The sequence below is a fragment of the Callorhinchus milii genome, unplaced genomic scaffold (genome assembly GCF_018977255.1).
Source record: "Callorhinchus milii isolate IMCB2004 unplaced genomic scaffold, IMCB_Cmil_1.0 Scaffold2, whole genome shotgun sequence".
Lineage (NCBI taxonomy): Eukaryota > Metazoa > Chordata > Chondrichthyes > Chimaeriformes > Callorhinchidae > Callorhinchus > Callorhinchus milii.
In genome coordinates, this window is record NW_024704743.1 from 69,945,808 (window position 1) to 69,960,953 (window position 15,146).

At 40.9% G+C, this 15,146-nt stretch overlaps 1 protein-coding gene across 2 annotated transcripts in view; it reads left to right on the forward strand.

The window, feature by feature from the left end:
- The window catches only part of LOC103181254 (inactive phospholipase C-like protein 2), an 82,909-nt gene that overhangs the window by 40,772 nt on the left and 26,991 nt on the right, over window positions 1-15,146 (forward strand). The window lies entirely within an intron of this gene.

Below are 15,146 nucleotides of genomic sequence, written 5' to 3' on the forward strand. Positions count from 1 at the left end.
TTTCGCTATTTTCCCTTATATTGTCCCTCAGTTCCTGCGATAAATCTACCTATCGATTGTGTCAAAGTCTTCAGCAATTTTTTCTCCTCACCCAGTGCACCTTTCCACATGCGTGAGCATTACAGGGCTATGACATTTGAGCTTTCTCCTGGATTTTCATCTCTTGCAAGATGTACTCCTTACCTCTGAAGTGTTCTGTGTGCCATAGATCCACTCCCCACAGCTATCTTACTCATTCCTTTCTCTGCATGCTTTTCGATGTGGCAGTGTGCAGGGCCTGATGATGGTTGTGTGGGTCTGTATTGGTGGGAGGAAGGGGTTTGGGGAGAAGGATTTTGGAAGAGAGCCTGGTAATGCTTATCTTCTTCATGCTCTTCCTGGGCCATATAATAATACAATTAATAATAATCCTTGCATTTGATATAGCGCTTTTCATGTCTTCTAGACGTCTCAAAGTGCTTCACAGAATATACTGTAAAGTGAATTGACTGTATATTTATGGGCGAAACGCGGCAGCCAATTGCGCACAGCAGTGTCCCACAAACAGTTGTGGATTGAGTGACCAAATTATTATTGTTTTTTTTCTTGAGGGATTATTATCAGGCGTGTGGAGTAAGGAAACTTACCCAAGGTTTCGCCTGTCGGGAATCAAACCCAGGTCTCTCGCTTGCGAGGCGAGTGCTCTAACCACTGAGCTACAGGACTCAACAACAAATATAACAGATAGCTACAATGCGCTTCCTCTTCTCCAGGAATAATCCTTGCATTTGATATAGCGCTTTTCACATCGGGAGGACGTCCCAAAGCGCTTCACAAAACACACTGTAAAGTGAATTGACTGTATATTTGTGGGCGAACGCGGCAGCCAATTGCGCACAGCAATGTCCCACAAACAGTCGTAGATTGAAAATGACCAATTTATTATTGTTTTTGGTTTTTTGGAGGGATTATTATTAGGCGTGTGGAGTAAGGAAACTTGCCCAAGGTTTCGCCCTGTCTGGATTTGAACTCCGGTCTCTCACTTGCAAAGCGAGTGCTCTAACCACTGAGCTACAGGAGCTATAGGACTCCACGCCTTTCTCCACGCCTTGTTTCCAGTAATCGTCCTGTAACACAATAAAGTAAAATAATATCAATATACACTTTCCTGACATTCACGTGGGCATGTTCCCCTTATCATCCTTGAGACGTATTTTTGAGGCATCTCGAAGGCATGATAAGGCGCTATATCAAATGCAAGGATTATTATCCTTGAGCTGTATGCCAATTCAACCGAAGCCACTCATTTCCACATGAGCAAAACCATGTTGGAAGTCACACTGCTAAGACGGCATGTGCCACGTTAGCAAAAGCATAAATAGAAGTATATTAAGTAAAAAAAATCTATTGCACCTTGGCACTCCTTTGAAGATCATTGTACTTCTTTTGTATTTCAAGGTGTGTCCTTTTGGTAGGGCTGGCCACATTCACTCATCTAAATATTTCCTTCCAGGCTTCTCTCCTAACATTTCTTGTTAGAGAACAATAGTCTAATTTCTTGTTAGAGAACTCACTGAGACTAGCAATACCAGAAAAACATGTCCAAACCTCAGTGACACTTTCCACTTGTACCACTTTGGCCTGCTCCAAGAAGTGACTTTTTTTGATCTTCATATTTTCTCCCTGTCGGAGTCTGCTTTAATATATCCCAGGTGTATTTCTGAAGTCAATATTCCCCATGTTGTACAATAACCTTGTTGTGGTCATTAACAAAAATGTTGTGGGTTATTCTGGAACTTCCTTCTGGTTGACTAATCTTTTAAATTGCAACCCTTCTTTTGGACTATTATTATTCACTTTGACTGCATTAACCTTCCCATGTAAAAACATATTATTTTAACTTCAAACTTCTACATCTGTCAGTTTAAATTAATCGCAATTTCGAGTTTTACAACAAAATAGTTTTGAAATGTGCTTTTTTTTATATAGAAGAGTGGAATTTTCTGAAACAGTTGTGCCAGGCAAAAATAGTTGAATAGTTGAATTTTATCCAGATGTAAGTAGAATCTATCTAGCATGCCCATCCAAATTCCCAAAAGATGTCTCCGACACATCTAAAAAGTCATAAAATAACTCTAAATAAAATTAACTTGTAGGAATCTTTGGTGCCATATTAACAGATGTGACACCATTCCTTTGTGTCACAAATATGTGTACTATGGTAAAATGCACAGACAGGACTTTTAGAGCAGGCCACTGAAACTCTTGTTCGTGCCTTCATCACCTCCAGGCTCGACTATGCAAATGCCCTGCTTGTGGGCCTTCCCATCTTCTCCCTCCACAGGCTGCAGATAATCCAGAACTCTGCAGCCCGTGTCCTCTCCCGCACCATACTCCGTGACCCCATCTCCCCCACTCTCGCCCGACTCCATTGGCTCCCTATCCTTCAGAGGATCCAGTTCAAGATCCTGGTCCTCACGTACAAAGCCCTCCATGGCCTCGCCCCACCCTACCTCTGCGAACTCCTAACCCCCTACCAACCTGCCCGCTTCCTCCGCTCAGCCGGCTCAGGCCTGCTCCACGTCCCCCGACCCACCCGCCCCACCATTGGCGGGAGAGCCTTCAGCCACTCTGCCCCCAACCTCTGGAATTCCATCCCCCAATCACTCCGCCTCGCCCCCTCCTTTGCCTCCTTCAAGTCCCGCCTCCCCTCCCTTCCCCCCCCAACCCCAGCTCGGGTCTGAAATGCTGTACTCTGTCCAGCGCCTTGGGACGTCCTCCCGACGTGAAAGGCGCTATACAAATGTAATCTTGTTGTTTTGCCAGGTCATAAGTAGAATAACATTGTGTCCAAAAGCTTCACTCTATATTACTGGATGGTTTAGTAAGCAGAATCCATACCATACTCGTTTTTTTAATGTAATTTATTAGATCAGTAATCAAGACAAAGGACACAAATATTGAATAAAGGCTATTGCAAATGTAACATTCTCAACAAAACAAAAGGCCATAGGCCTCCCTGCTCTTTATTGGAATGATGCTGCAAAGTATTCCTTGCCTCACATGCAGCATCATTTTGGAGAATTGAGGAGAACATAATCCTCTACCTTTTCTATGGCCTTTCAGAATTTCACAGCAGTGCAAATGACCTTTAAAAAAAGGCTATCATATTTTATGACTTCACAGTAGCAGAAGTATTGTGCAATCATTTGCAGCAGATTACAGGGAAGCGACCATGTACTGTGTATTGTATAAACTCTTATTACATGATTTTTCATGTCAAAACATGAAACTGTTTCTGCATGTAATCTCTTATAGTGTCAAACCTTATTAACTGCTTGGCTCAGAATGCTATTCAAACGGTTGATCTGTGACTGAGCAAAAGGCACGTTGCAAGCTGCTAATGTCAACAACAAACATTTTACCTTTCAAACCATTCGCGTGCTCATACTAGTCTCATGGCTATACCACAGAGAACTTTAAAATGTTCTCAAAAATATCAAGAATGTAAAAGAACCAAAAGCACACACTACAACTTAACATGAAGATCACAAATCAATGAACATTATAAACCGATTATAAAAGGTAATTTTTTTAAAAAATTATATAATACTATAAAATATAATAATAATAATAATAATAATGTTAGATAATAATAATATTATTATTATTATAATAATAATAATATTATTATTATTATTATTAAAATACAATACAATTTGCATCTATATAATATTGGGAGGATGTTTCAAAGCGCTTGACAAGCCTGCTTGGGCAATGGAAGTGGGAGGGTGAGCCGAGGGGCTGGGGGAGGGGAAACATGACCAAAGCAGCAGTCAAAGGGAGCTATCAGGCGAATAGGATTAGATTACGTGGAGAAAAACACCTGTGAATACTTGTTGGGTGAATACCTGTTTCCGTGCTCTAACATTCTACAGGGTAAAATTGCAGAATTCCTGAACACATTCTGGGTTCGAAATTCTGGTGAGGAAATGCAAATAGAGTTAAAATGGAATAGGAACAGTGGCACTTCTGCAGACACCCTTGTCTCGGGTACACCATGCTATGTACTTCAGTGAAAGACTTATGTTTTCATTGATCGCATGGGATTTTGTACAACTGCGTAAGGAGGAAGAAGAAAGTTATCTCTCAACTTTGAGAAAAGAATGTGAGCTAAATCACGTAAAGATTCAACCTCAGGTTTAGTGGTTGAAGGAGAGCTTTGATGTGATGTGACATTGGCAGCAACCTGATAACTTGGAAGTCAGCCTATAATAATATAAAAAGCCGGCCAATGAACAGAACATGGCCATGTAGTACTGTTCAGCTTATATTGCCTCTCCTCATTCTTCCTCCCAAAATGTATCACTTTGCATTTCTCCACATTAACAACAACAACAAGATTTCATTTATAGAACACCTTTCACGTCGGGAGGACGTCCCAAGGCGCTGGACAGTTGGGTCAGGTCCCGAGCAGTGGGGAAATGGTCAGGGTGAGGGGAGGGAAGGGCAGATTAAACTTCATCTGCCACGTGGGGAGGAAACGTTTGCAGGGCTATGGGGAGAAAGCGCGGGTAAGTGGGATTGATTTGGGCAGCTCTTTTCAACAACAACAACAACAACAAGATTCCATTTATAAAGCGCCTTTCACGTCAGGAGGACGTCCCAAGGCGCTGCACAGTTGGGTCATGACCCGAGCAGGGGGGAAATGGTCAGGGTGAGGGAAGGGAGGGAGCGAGGAGGGGGGAAATGGTCAGGGTGAGGGGAGGGATGGGAGGGAGCGAGGGGGGAAATGGTCAGGGTGAGGGGAGGGATGGGAGGGAGCGAGAAGGGGGAAGAGAGTCGAGAGGGGAGCTGAAGGCACGGTCAAAGAGAAAGGTTTTGAGACCGGCCTTGAAGGAGGAAAGGGAGGAGGCGGCGAAGGCACTGGGGGATAGAGTTCCAGAGCCTCGGGGCTGAGAGGCTGAAGGCCCGACCACCGATGGTAGGGCGGTTGGGGCGGGGGACGTGGAGCAGACCGGAGCCGGAGTAACGGAGGGTACGGGCAGGTAGGTAGGGGGATAGTAGGTTGGAGAGGTAGGAGGGAGCGAGGCCGTGAATGGCCTTGTAGGTGAGGATGAGGATCTTGAAATCAAAGTGGCTCTTTTCAAAGAGCCACATAGACACGATGGGCCGAATAGCCTCCTTCTGTGCTGTATAATTCTATGATTCTATGGTACAACCGACTTCACAGGTCACCAGTTTCACAGTACAGGGCCTGCACACTTTAAAAGTCTTTTATACCAGCATGGCAATTTAAACACTTGTCTAACCTACTCTATTCACATGAAAAGAAAACTGGAAGAACAAAGCCTGGGAGACTTTTGAAAACAGAAGTGTTTCACTGAAATTCACAGCAGGGTGTGCCCGAGACAAGTGTGTCTGCAGAGATGTTGCTGTAAACAAAACACAACGTCAACAGTGTCCTTCCTCCCTCACCCTCCACAAACCTGATTGCTCTTTCAAGTTCAGAAATTTGAAGTTCTGGGAACAAAAGGCTACTTTCTTTGAATGATTTGTTAAGTTCAAAAGTTCAAAGAACCAGAATAGTATTTGTAGGATGCAAACTAAGCTATGGAAATGCTTATCTGTGAGGGAGAATGACACTTCTGACAGAGAATGACAGGTCTGTAAAAAGAAAGCAAAAGGAGAGAAATGAGAGAGAGAGGTGCTTGTTCCAAAGAGAACTTGCTTTGAAAGCACATTTTGAAATTGGAAATCTTTGAAGGTGGCAGAACAGGTAGATAAAGCTGTTAAAAAAGCATACGGGGTACTAGGCTTTATAAATAGGGACATAGAATACAAAATCAGGAAGTTATGATGAACCTTTATAAAATACTGGTTAGGCCTCAGTTAGAGACCGTGTTCAGTTCTGGGCCCCACACTTTAGGAAGGATGTCAAGGCATTGGAGAGGGTGCAAAGGAGATTTACCAGGATGGTACCAGGAATGAGGGACTTCAGGTATCAGGAGAGGCTAGAGAAGCTAGGATTATTCTCCGTGGAGCAGAGAAGGTTAAGAGGAGACTTAATAGAAGTTTTCAAAATGATGAGGGGATTCGATAGGGTGAACAAGGAGAAACTATTTCCACTGGTGGGTGGGTCGATAACTCAAGGGCACCGATTCAAAATAGTTGTTAAAAGAAACAGAGGGGAGGTGAGGAGAAATTCTTTCACGCAGCGAGTTGTTTGGATCTGGAATGCATTGCCTGAAAGGGTGGTGGAAGCTGATTCGATAACAGCCTTTAAGAGAGAAGTAGATAATTATTTGGGGAGGACAAGTTTGCAGGGCTATGGGGAGAGAGCAAGGGAATGGGATTGAATTGGATAGTTCTTTTCAAAGAGCCGCCACAGACACAATGGGTTGAATGGCCTCCTTCTGTGCTGTATAATTCTATGATTCTATAATGTGGCACTTTATTAAATGCCTTTTGAAAATCCATATAAACTACATCAACTGCACTACCTTCATCCACCCTCTCCGTTACTTCTTCAAAAAACTCTATCAGGTTTGTTTGACATGATTTGCGTTTAACAAATCCGTGTTGGCTGACCTTTATAAACCCATATTTCTCTAAGTGAAAATTTATTTTGTCCTGGATTATAGTCTCTAAAAGTAAATCGACATGAGAAGGAGGATTAATCAGGGGATCATTTGAGAGCTGCTTCATTCAGGGTCAGCATAAAGTTTCTTGATGATTTGTTATACATGACTGTTTCCTCTTTCTTCTTCAAGAATGCAGCACTGTACTCCACTACTGCCACAGAGCTAGGTGAAGCCAATTCCCCTGCCATATTCTGCTCTCCTGATTCCTTGGCCCAAATGATACCCATGTTAATTGGCACAGCTGAAGGAGGGTGCTTATGCTCATTTGATAAATATAGATGCTTGTCACAGTAAGGGATGGCATTAGCATATTAGAGGGGAAGGAAGCTATTCCAATAACCATTGTGCTCACAAACATGTGGTGCTGGCAAGGTCCATGGAAAATAAAGTGGTTTCCTGAGGGAAAAATGGATATTTGCACATGTTGTTCAATCAGCAGATGTTGAGGCATATACATGCTCACTCCACATCACAGGATAAAGGGGTCAACACTGCGATCACAATATATTGATCAGTTGCCAAATGATTCCACACTTGTTGAAGAAAAGCCTCAAGCCCACCTTCAAATCTTACAGTTGTTTTCATGACATTCAATAAAACTGCCTTGTTGTTCACAAAGATCAGTGCCCATGGTTTTGTTCTGCCTTCATGTCTCAGTGGATATGCTCTAATAAAATCCCGTTTTAAGAATTGCTCAGCTTGTATCTGACACATGAACACTTGTATTTTCAAGGTCCGTTACAATTCTACAGCAGGAAGTTTGGATTTCAATGAACTGACTGTCATCAAGAACTGGATTGGACAACATAGTAAACCCCCCCCCCCCCCCCCCCCCCCGCTTGCTTACCAAACTCAGGGTGTCCAGAATTAGTACCTCGCCGGACCGGAAGTTTTACAAACTGGAATTGTTACAAAAATTACCACGGCCCTGAACATGTAGACTCCCGTCAGCCAAAGAGAAACGGTAGTATTTAAGACTTAATGCTTATACAAAAAATAAACCTTGCATTTGATATACCTTTGATATACCATTCCTAATATCTGAATGTCTTACTCTTTTTTTGAGCGTCTAAATGTCTCATTCTTTTTTTTTGAGTGCCTAAATCATATTTTTTTATTATCAAAAAGATTTTTTTGTACTATTACTACATAGTAATATTACTACATAGTTTATATAATAAGCAAGTCCCTGCAATTAAAGTGTTTTTTACCATTACATTGTATCGCCTATAACAGACAGACCTGCGATGTCTCAAGGAAGCCACAATTCCACAGATGCAAACTAATACAAGCTAACAGCCTTGTTCCAAATATCATGAAAGTATCCACCAAATGTTTCCAAATGTGAGACAGGATTACTTTACAATGTGAAGTTAAGTTGAACTACTTAAGAAACTGAATGTGCAAGTTAATTAAATTGTCCTGAGGCTACTTTGCCATGCAGAACATCTAAAGTACAACATTCAAATAATTTAAAACTAATTTCAGCAGGGCAAACACTTGTGAAATTGCTGTAGCATCTTGGATAACCTGCACAATGAATTCTGCAGGATGACAAAAGTTATATCCATTTTCATGGGAGTGATAGCTCTTTCCATGTTTTTACATCCCAGGTGCAAACGGTTTACTTCAGCTGTTCCGATCTTATTTGATGACACATATTCTGCCAGGTTTCAGATCTGCCATGGAAATTGATACTATAATGAAATGTAAACAAAAAGCAAATGTAAGCATTGCCAAATAAAATAAAAATTAAGACAGAATCCTAAATCGCCCACGATTCGCCCACAAATATACGGTCAATTCACTTTATAGCATATTCTGTGAAGCGCTTTGAGATGTCTCGAAGACATGAAAAGCGCTATATCAAATGCAAGGATTATTATTATTAAATATATAATCATGTGATATCAGGCAGTAAACCCAACATTTGCCATGTTCTTCAGGTTTGAGACCATTATCTTAAATTCTAGGATTGTGCAGAATTTTGGAAAATAGCTTTTAATTCAGTGTTAACTTAGAAGTCAATTTTCTGCAATTGATTTTCAGTACTGCAGAAGGTCGACTTTGAAATTGAGTCTTAATTTTAAGATCATTTACAAAACTTAATTTAGATTTGTGTAGGATTACACAGAACACCAGAGTATGGAAACAGACCATTGCAAAATGTTTTCATTTTGAACCTGTAATAGCCATGAGAAAGTGGAGATATTCACCCCTATGGACTGGACCAGGGTAGTAATAGACCTAATTGTAAGCGACTGGGTGGTGTAGGACTGACCGCTGTCCTTTTACATCTGAGACTAGGTTCAGTATCAGGAGGGAATGTTGGGGATGAAGAACCTTTCTGCTGGTGGTTTGGAAAATGTTGTATGTTTGAGCAGTGCCATGATAGTACCAACATTGGCACAAGACCACTGTATAAAGCTACCCATAAATTAACTCAATTATGGTGCACAGATTGTCAGTCTCACTGAGAGGTCACAAGGAGGTTGTGGTGGAAAATTAAATGTTACATGAGTGTATTCCGTGGTCCAGGATTAGAATATACAGCAAGAAGTGATCATTATTGAGTCTTCTCACTAAACAAAAACAACGATAACTTGCATTTATATAGCGCCTTGGAGCCCTTAACATTGGCGGAGATTGACGCTGATCCAGGGAGAGAGGGGAGATGACTGTAGGTATGGTTGAAGAGGAAGCTGTTCAGGTGTGATAATAAAACATTAAGAATTGCCAATGTAGGAAACATAGAAAAACAAATATGTTTCCTCTATTAAATGTCAGTTAAAGACCAATTGAAATTCTGTTATCATTCAATTTGTCACTCACTCATCAGACCAGAGAACAGTTTGGATAATAAAAGGTATGATGGGCATTTTTTTGTTATCTGCCAGCAAGTAATGCTGATTTAACAGATGGAGATTGATGATGACAGTTTGGGTTTTAATGCCAATTTTCTTTCTGTTTCGTCTTCATTTACTGTACTAGTATTACCAGATGGAAAATGTCCTTCAGATGAGATGTTAAACCAAGCTTCCTTTTGCCTGTTCAGGTGGAAATTAAAGATCTCATGACAGTGTCCTGGCCAACAATTCCCCAGCTAAAATTGGTCATTCACTTCATGACTGCTTCTGGGCATGGCTGTGCACAAATTGTCTGCTACATTCGCCTAGAAAATACAGTTACTACACTTTATAGTAAATTGGGTGAAGCGTCTTGAAACCTTATTGTTTGGACCTTCTAGAGGAAGGCCTTTATATGATGTGATTCTTCATTCCTGAGTGCAAATAATGAAAGCACAAGGGAAGGGATTAGATCATATCAGTATGGCACAAGCACAGCAGGATCACACAAAGGCCCTCTTAACTATGCTCCAAAGTTTAATGATTCTAAGATGAGGTAAAGAAATGATGTTTTATCAAACTGGAATTAGCTTGTAATTTTAATGTCTTAACATTTAAAATGGTGCAGAATTTTGGAGCAATCTTCATTGTATTCTTAATTTGGGAATCTAGTTCTGAAAACTTTAAGAACAACTTAAGTCTGAATTTCATAATTTTTCATAATTCTGCACCGTCTTTTAATTTTTAAGTCAAATGATCTTGCAGGCTAAGATGGGGTAACATTTTAGGCCTCTTTAATGATAATTACCACAGAATTGCAGTCAAACTAATTCATAATCACCTTCAAGGCCTTTCACGGCCTTGCCCCTTCCTAATTCAGTGACCTGCTAACCCCTTATCAATTTGTCCGCTCAACAGGCTCCGGTCTGCTCCACGTCCCCCGCCCGGCCCACCCCGCCCACCTTTGGTGGTCGGGCCATCAGCCTCTCCAACCCCACCCTTTGGAACTCCATCCCCCATTCCCTTTGCCTTGCTCTCTCCCTTACCTCCTTCAAGGCATGCCTCAAGACCCTCCTCTTTGACTGCGCCTTTGGGCACCCTCCTACCCTCCCTGCCCTCCATCTTCCCTTACCCCAATCCCCCCCCTCCCCAGCTTGGATCCAAATCCCTGACTGTCCAGCATCTTGGGACGTCCTCCTGATGTGAAAGCTGCTATACAAATGTAATTTTGTATTGTGTGCATTGTGTTGTAATTTCGTGAAGGAGGCACTCAAATGTGGACAGCAACTTTTCATGCACACCCATTATCCCCAAAATTCCAGCATCTGCAGTATTTTGTGTTTTATGCCAAAATTAGGAGTGGGGAGGCTTCCACAGCTGAGGCAAGTTTATAGAATCGTAGAAATGTACAGCGCAGAAGGAGCCATCGAGTCTCTACCATCTCAGGGAAAGCTGTCCATTCAATCTTGTTGTCTCGCTCTATTTCCAAACCCCTTCAAGCCATTATCTTTCAGGTACATTCCCTCTTGAAAACCCACATTGGACTCTGCTTCTACCAGCTTGGCAGGGCACTCCAAGTCCTGTAAAAAAAAACAATGTCGTTTTCAGTGTAGGGAAGGATTTCCAAATAAACACATGCACACAACAAGAAGAATTGGTTTTAAATCTCTTTAAATCAATACTTCAGCCATTCAAAAAAAAAACATGGATATATCCCACTGTAGTAGGTTGCAGTGGGACAGGTATCGTAGGTTAAATATATCTTAAAGTTGGTTACAAACCAGATACTCCTCTCTGATGGGAATGCTGTATGATGGGCAGTTTTAAATACAATACAGTTCAGCAATTAGACTCAGTACCCAACCAGCCGTTGTAAATTGACACAAGAGTGAGTGCAGTGAAACTCATTTAATACTAAAACCTGAAACTCTCCAAAGGCAAAGAGGCACAATTCATCACACACTTCTCTCATAAAAGCTTTCACTTTTAAGAGCTACCTTGTACACCCGATACCAGCCTGAATATAATTGTCAAGCATCCCCTTCATCTTTTCACCCTCAAATGGACTCGAGTGAGCTCTGATCACTTAGCTCTGTTTTGTGATTTAATACCAACTCCATGCAGTGCCCATTTCACATTTCCACTTCCCACTCTTCTTCCCATTCCGCTCAAGTGTAAGCTTCCCATTTTCTTGCAAGATTAAATATGTTGGCCTCTCTCCCTGTTCCCTTGAAAAAATATTTTGCTTCAAGAGAGTTCACCCCTCTTCAAGCTGAAAACTACTCATTCCCTCCTTCCAAAGAGAAAAACGTTGATAATCACCCACTGGTTTTGACTATAAGTTTTGGTTCTGTGATAATTCTTATCACTACTAATTATCAATCCACAAGTCTCATTTTCCACACCAATATCTTCATAGCACTTGTGACAGGCTTGACAAGTCATATGGTTGAGATCTGCAACTGATTTACGAGAGAACACTGTGAGAAAATAGAAACATTCCCACCAAAATATCTGGGTTGGTCCATTGGCCATAATTTCTGAAGTTATTTATTTTCTTTACTTTAAAAAATCTCCATTTGAAAAAGCTGATGTGAAGCTGCAGCTTGCTTGAGGCATCTCCTATTTTCTTTGACGTAAAGGTCCTATTTGTCCCCATCAGTTGCTTTGAGCAAGTGTAAGATCTCTGGAAAATCCAAACTGTGGCCAGCTTTGGCAGAATCTACAATGTCATTATACATGTGGAGCTATAGACACATCTTTTGATCCTCCCATCTGTTCTTACTTATTTTGTTTTCTATGTAAGAAACAATAACAACAGGGCAAGAAGGACAATGTCTCACGACACTGAAGGAACAGGGTCAATAGCATGAACCATATATTCTTGTCACAATTATCCTGTTGTCTCATCACTAACCAAAACAAATGAAAACAGCTGAGACTTTCTAAATTTGTGCTGTATATTTTTCACAAAATGGGCCAGTTATCTTGAACCAACTGAACTTGTACACAAATATGCAACATATCTTATTGTGTGAATAGAAAACATTAACTTGACAAAATGAGCACGTGATGACAACACGTGTTTATTTGTTTGTGAAACAAGGTACCACATTGGAACTTTGAGCCATCGTGTTGGAGGTACCATTCTTCATATAAGACATCAAACCAAGGTCATAACATGATATGGCAGGATAGTGAGATTGAATGAGAGCCGGTGCAGACTCGATGAGCCGAATGGCCTCTTTCTGTGCTATAATTTTCTATGATTCTATCAACAGCAAATTGGGGATCTAATGATATCTTGTTTCTGAACTCCAAAATCTAAGAGAATAATAAAATATTGTAGAGGGTCTTTCAAACACTTCCTTGCATTCGTTGCTCTCTTTTCCTCTTTGCTCTGATCCTCAGAGGTAAAATTTTGTGTTCTTTTTCTTTGCGTGACTGTAATGAAAAATATAAATCGTGAAACTGAATTCAAGCTTAACAACTGAAATAACAGATGAAAAGTAGCACCTGTGATGATATTACTGTTGACTTCTAAAGTACTCAAATGTGCTTTGCTTCCTGCTTACATTTCTACCCCTTTCAGGTTCATCCACCTTGCTTGCTTTGATTTGTTCACACGCCAATAGCGAGCTGAGCTAGTTGAGTTGTAATGCCAGCCGCTCAAATAAAGTAAAAACTGAAAGGGTGCTTCTGATGAATATTGTATGCAAAATTGATTTTGATTCTGCAAAATGTTGATTACATTTGTAATATTATTCCCAACCCCTACTTTGTAGATATAAAGATGTGAATTATACATTGTTATTTACATGATGTTGTGAGATTAAAGGCAGGGAATCAATAGTGTGACAGTTTGTTATGATTTATTCAGATTTCAACAGAAACTAAAAGGAATCTACTGTATATATTTTCATTATCTTTTGAAAATAAACAGGCTATCAGGATCCTGGGAAGGTTTTGTCTGTGGACAAACATAGACCGTGGGGAGAACACATAGAGATGCAAGAGAGAAAATTCAGCCTCAGTGGTGAATGGCCTTAAAGGGACATGCATTTCATGGCTTATGATAATTATAATAATTCCTGCATTTGATAAAGTGCATTATCACATTCTTAAAACATTGCGCAGTACTTCATAGAGCTTTGATAGTGAAGTGTAGTAACTGCATTTTGTAGGTGAATGAAGCAGCCAGTTTGTGGACAGTAGTGTCCCACAAACAGCCATGAATCACAGAATCGTAGAATTGTACAGCACAAAAAGAGGCCATTCGGCCCATCGAGTTTGTGCCGGCTCTTTGAATAGAGCAATTAATGTCAATCCCACTCCCCAGCCTTTTCCCCATAACCCTGCAAACCCGTCCTCCTCAAATACCCGTCCACCACGTTTTTAAAAGTAGTTATCGAATCGGCCTCGGCCACCCTTTCAGGCAATGCATTCCAGATTCGAACAATTTCGCTGCGTGAAAAAAATTCTTCTCACCTCCCCTCTGCTTCTTTTAGATACTATTTTGAATCTATGACCTTGAGTCACCAACACACCCACCAGTGGAAACAGTTTTTCCCTTTCTAACCTATCAAATCCCCTCATGATTTTGAAGACCTCTATTAGGTCTCCTCGTAACCATCTCTGCTCCAATGAGAATAATCCCAGCCTCTCTCGCCTTTCCTCATAATCAAGGCCCTCATTCCTGGTACCATCCTCGTAAATTTCCTCTGCACCCTTTCCAATGCTTTAAAATCCTTCCTATAGTGTGGTGCCCAGAACTGGGAGCAGTATTCTAACTGAGGCCTAACCAGTGTTTTATATAGGTTAATCATAACCTCCTGACTCTTGTACTCTATGCCCCTATTTATAAAGCCTAAAATCCCATTTGCCCTTTTTACAGCCTTATCTACCTATCCTGCCACCTTCAAGGATTCATTTAGCTGCACCTCCAGGTCTCTCTGTTCTTTTACAGTAAGATTGTATTACCAGCCTATATTGCCTCCCCTCATTCTTTCTACCAAAATGCATTACTTCGCATTTCTCTACATTGAAACTCATCTGCCATGTGTCTGTCCATTTTACCATTCTGTCTATGTCTTCCTGCAGTTGGCTCCTATCCTTCTCACTGTTTACCACCCTACCTAACTTTGTGAAGTGAATGATCAATTTTATCTGCAGGACTGTTGGCCAGGACACCGGGAAAAACTCATTTCACTTTCCACATTGTGCTGCAGGAGTTTTAACATCGATCTGAACAACCAGACGAGACTATGATTTAAAGTCTCATCCAAAGGATGGCATCTTTCACAATGAGTGCATCCCAACACTGCATTAATGTCAGTTTAGACAATGATATACTTAACTATAATCATGACAAAAACAGAGGCTTATCGATTTCTGTTTTAAATAATGAAATAGTGCCATGCCTATCATTAGATACCATTAAATTGAAAATTCTGTTTGTGTTCTTAGCTGCAAAGTATCCTTAATAGTGTTACTTATATGTTCACTTTAATTTGACTCTGTGAATAATAATAATAATCTTTGCATTTGATATAGCGCTTTTCATGTCTTCTAGACGTCCCAAAGCACTTCACAGAATATTCTGTAAAGTGAATTGACTGCATATTTGTGGGCGAACGCAGCAGCCAATTGCGCACAGCAGTGTCCCACAAACAGTCGT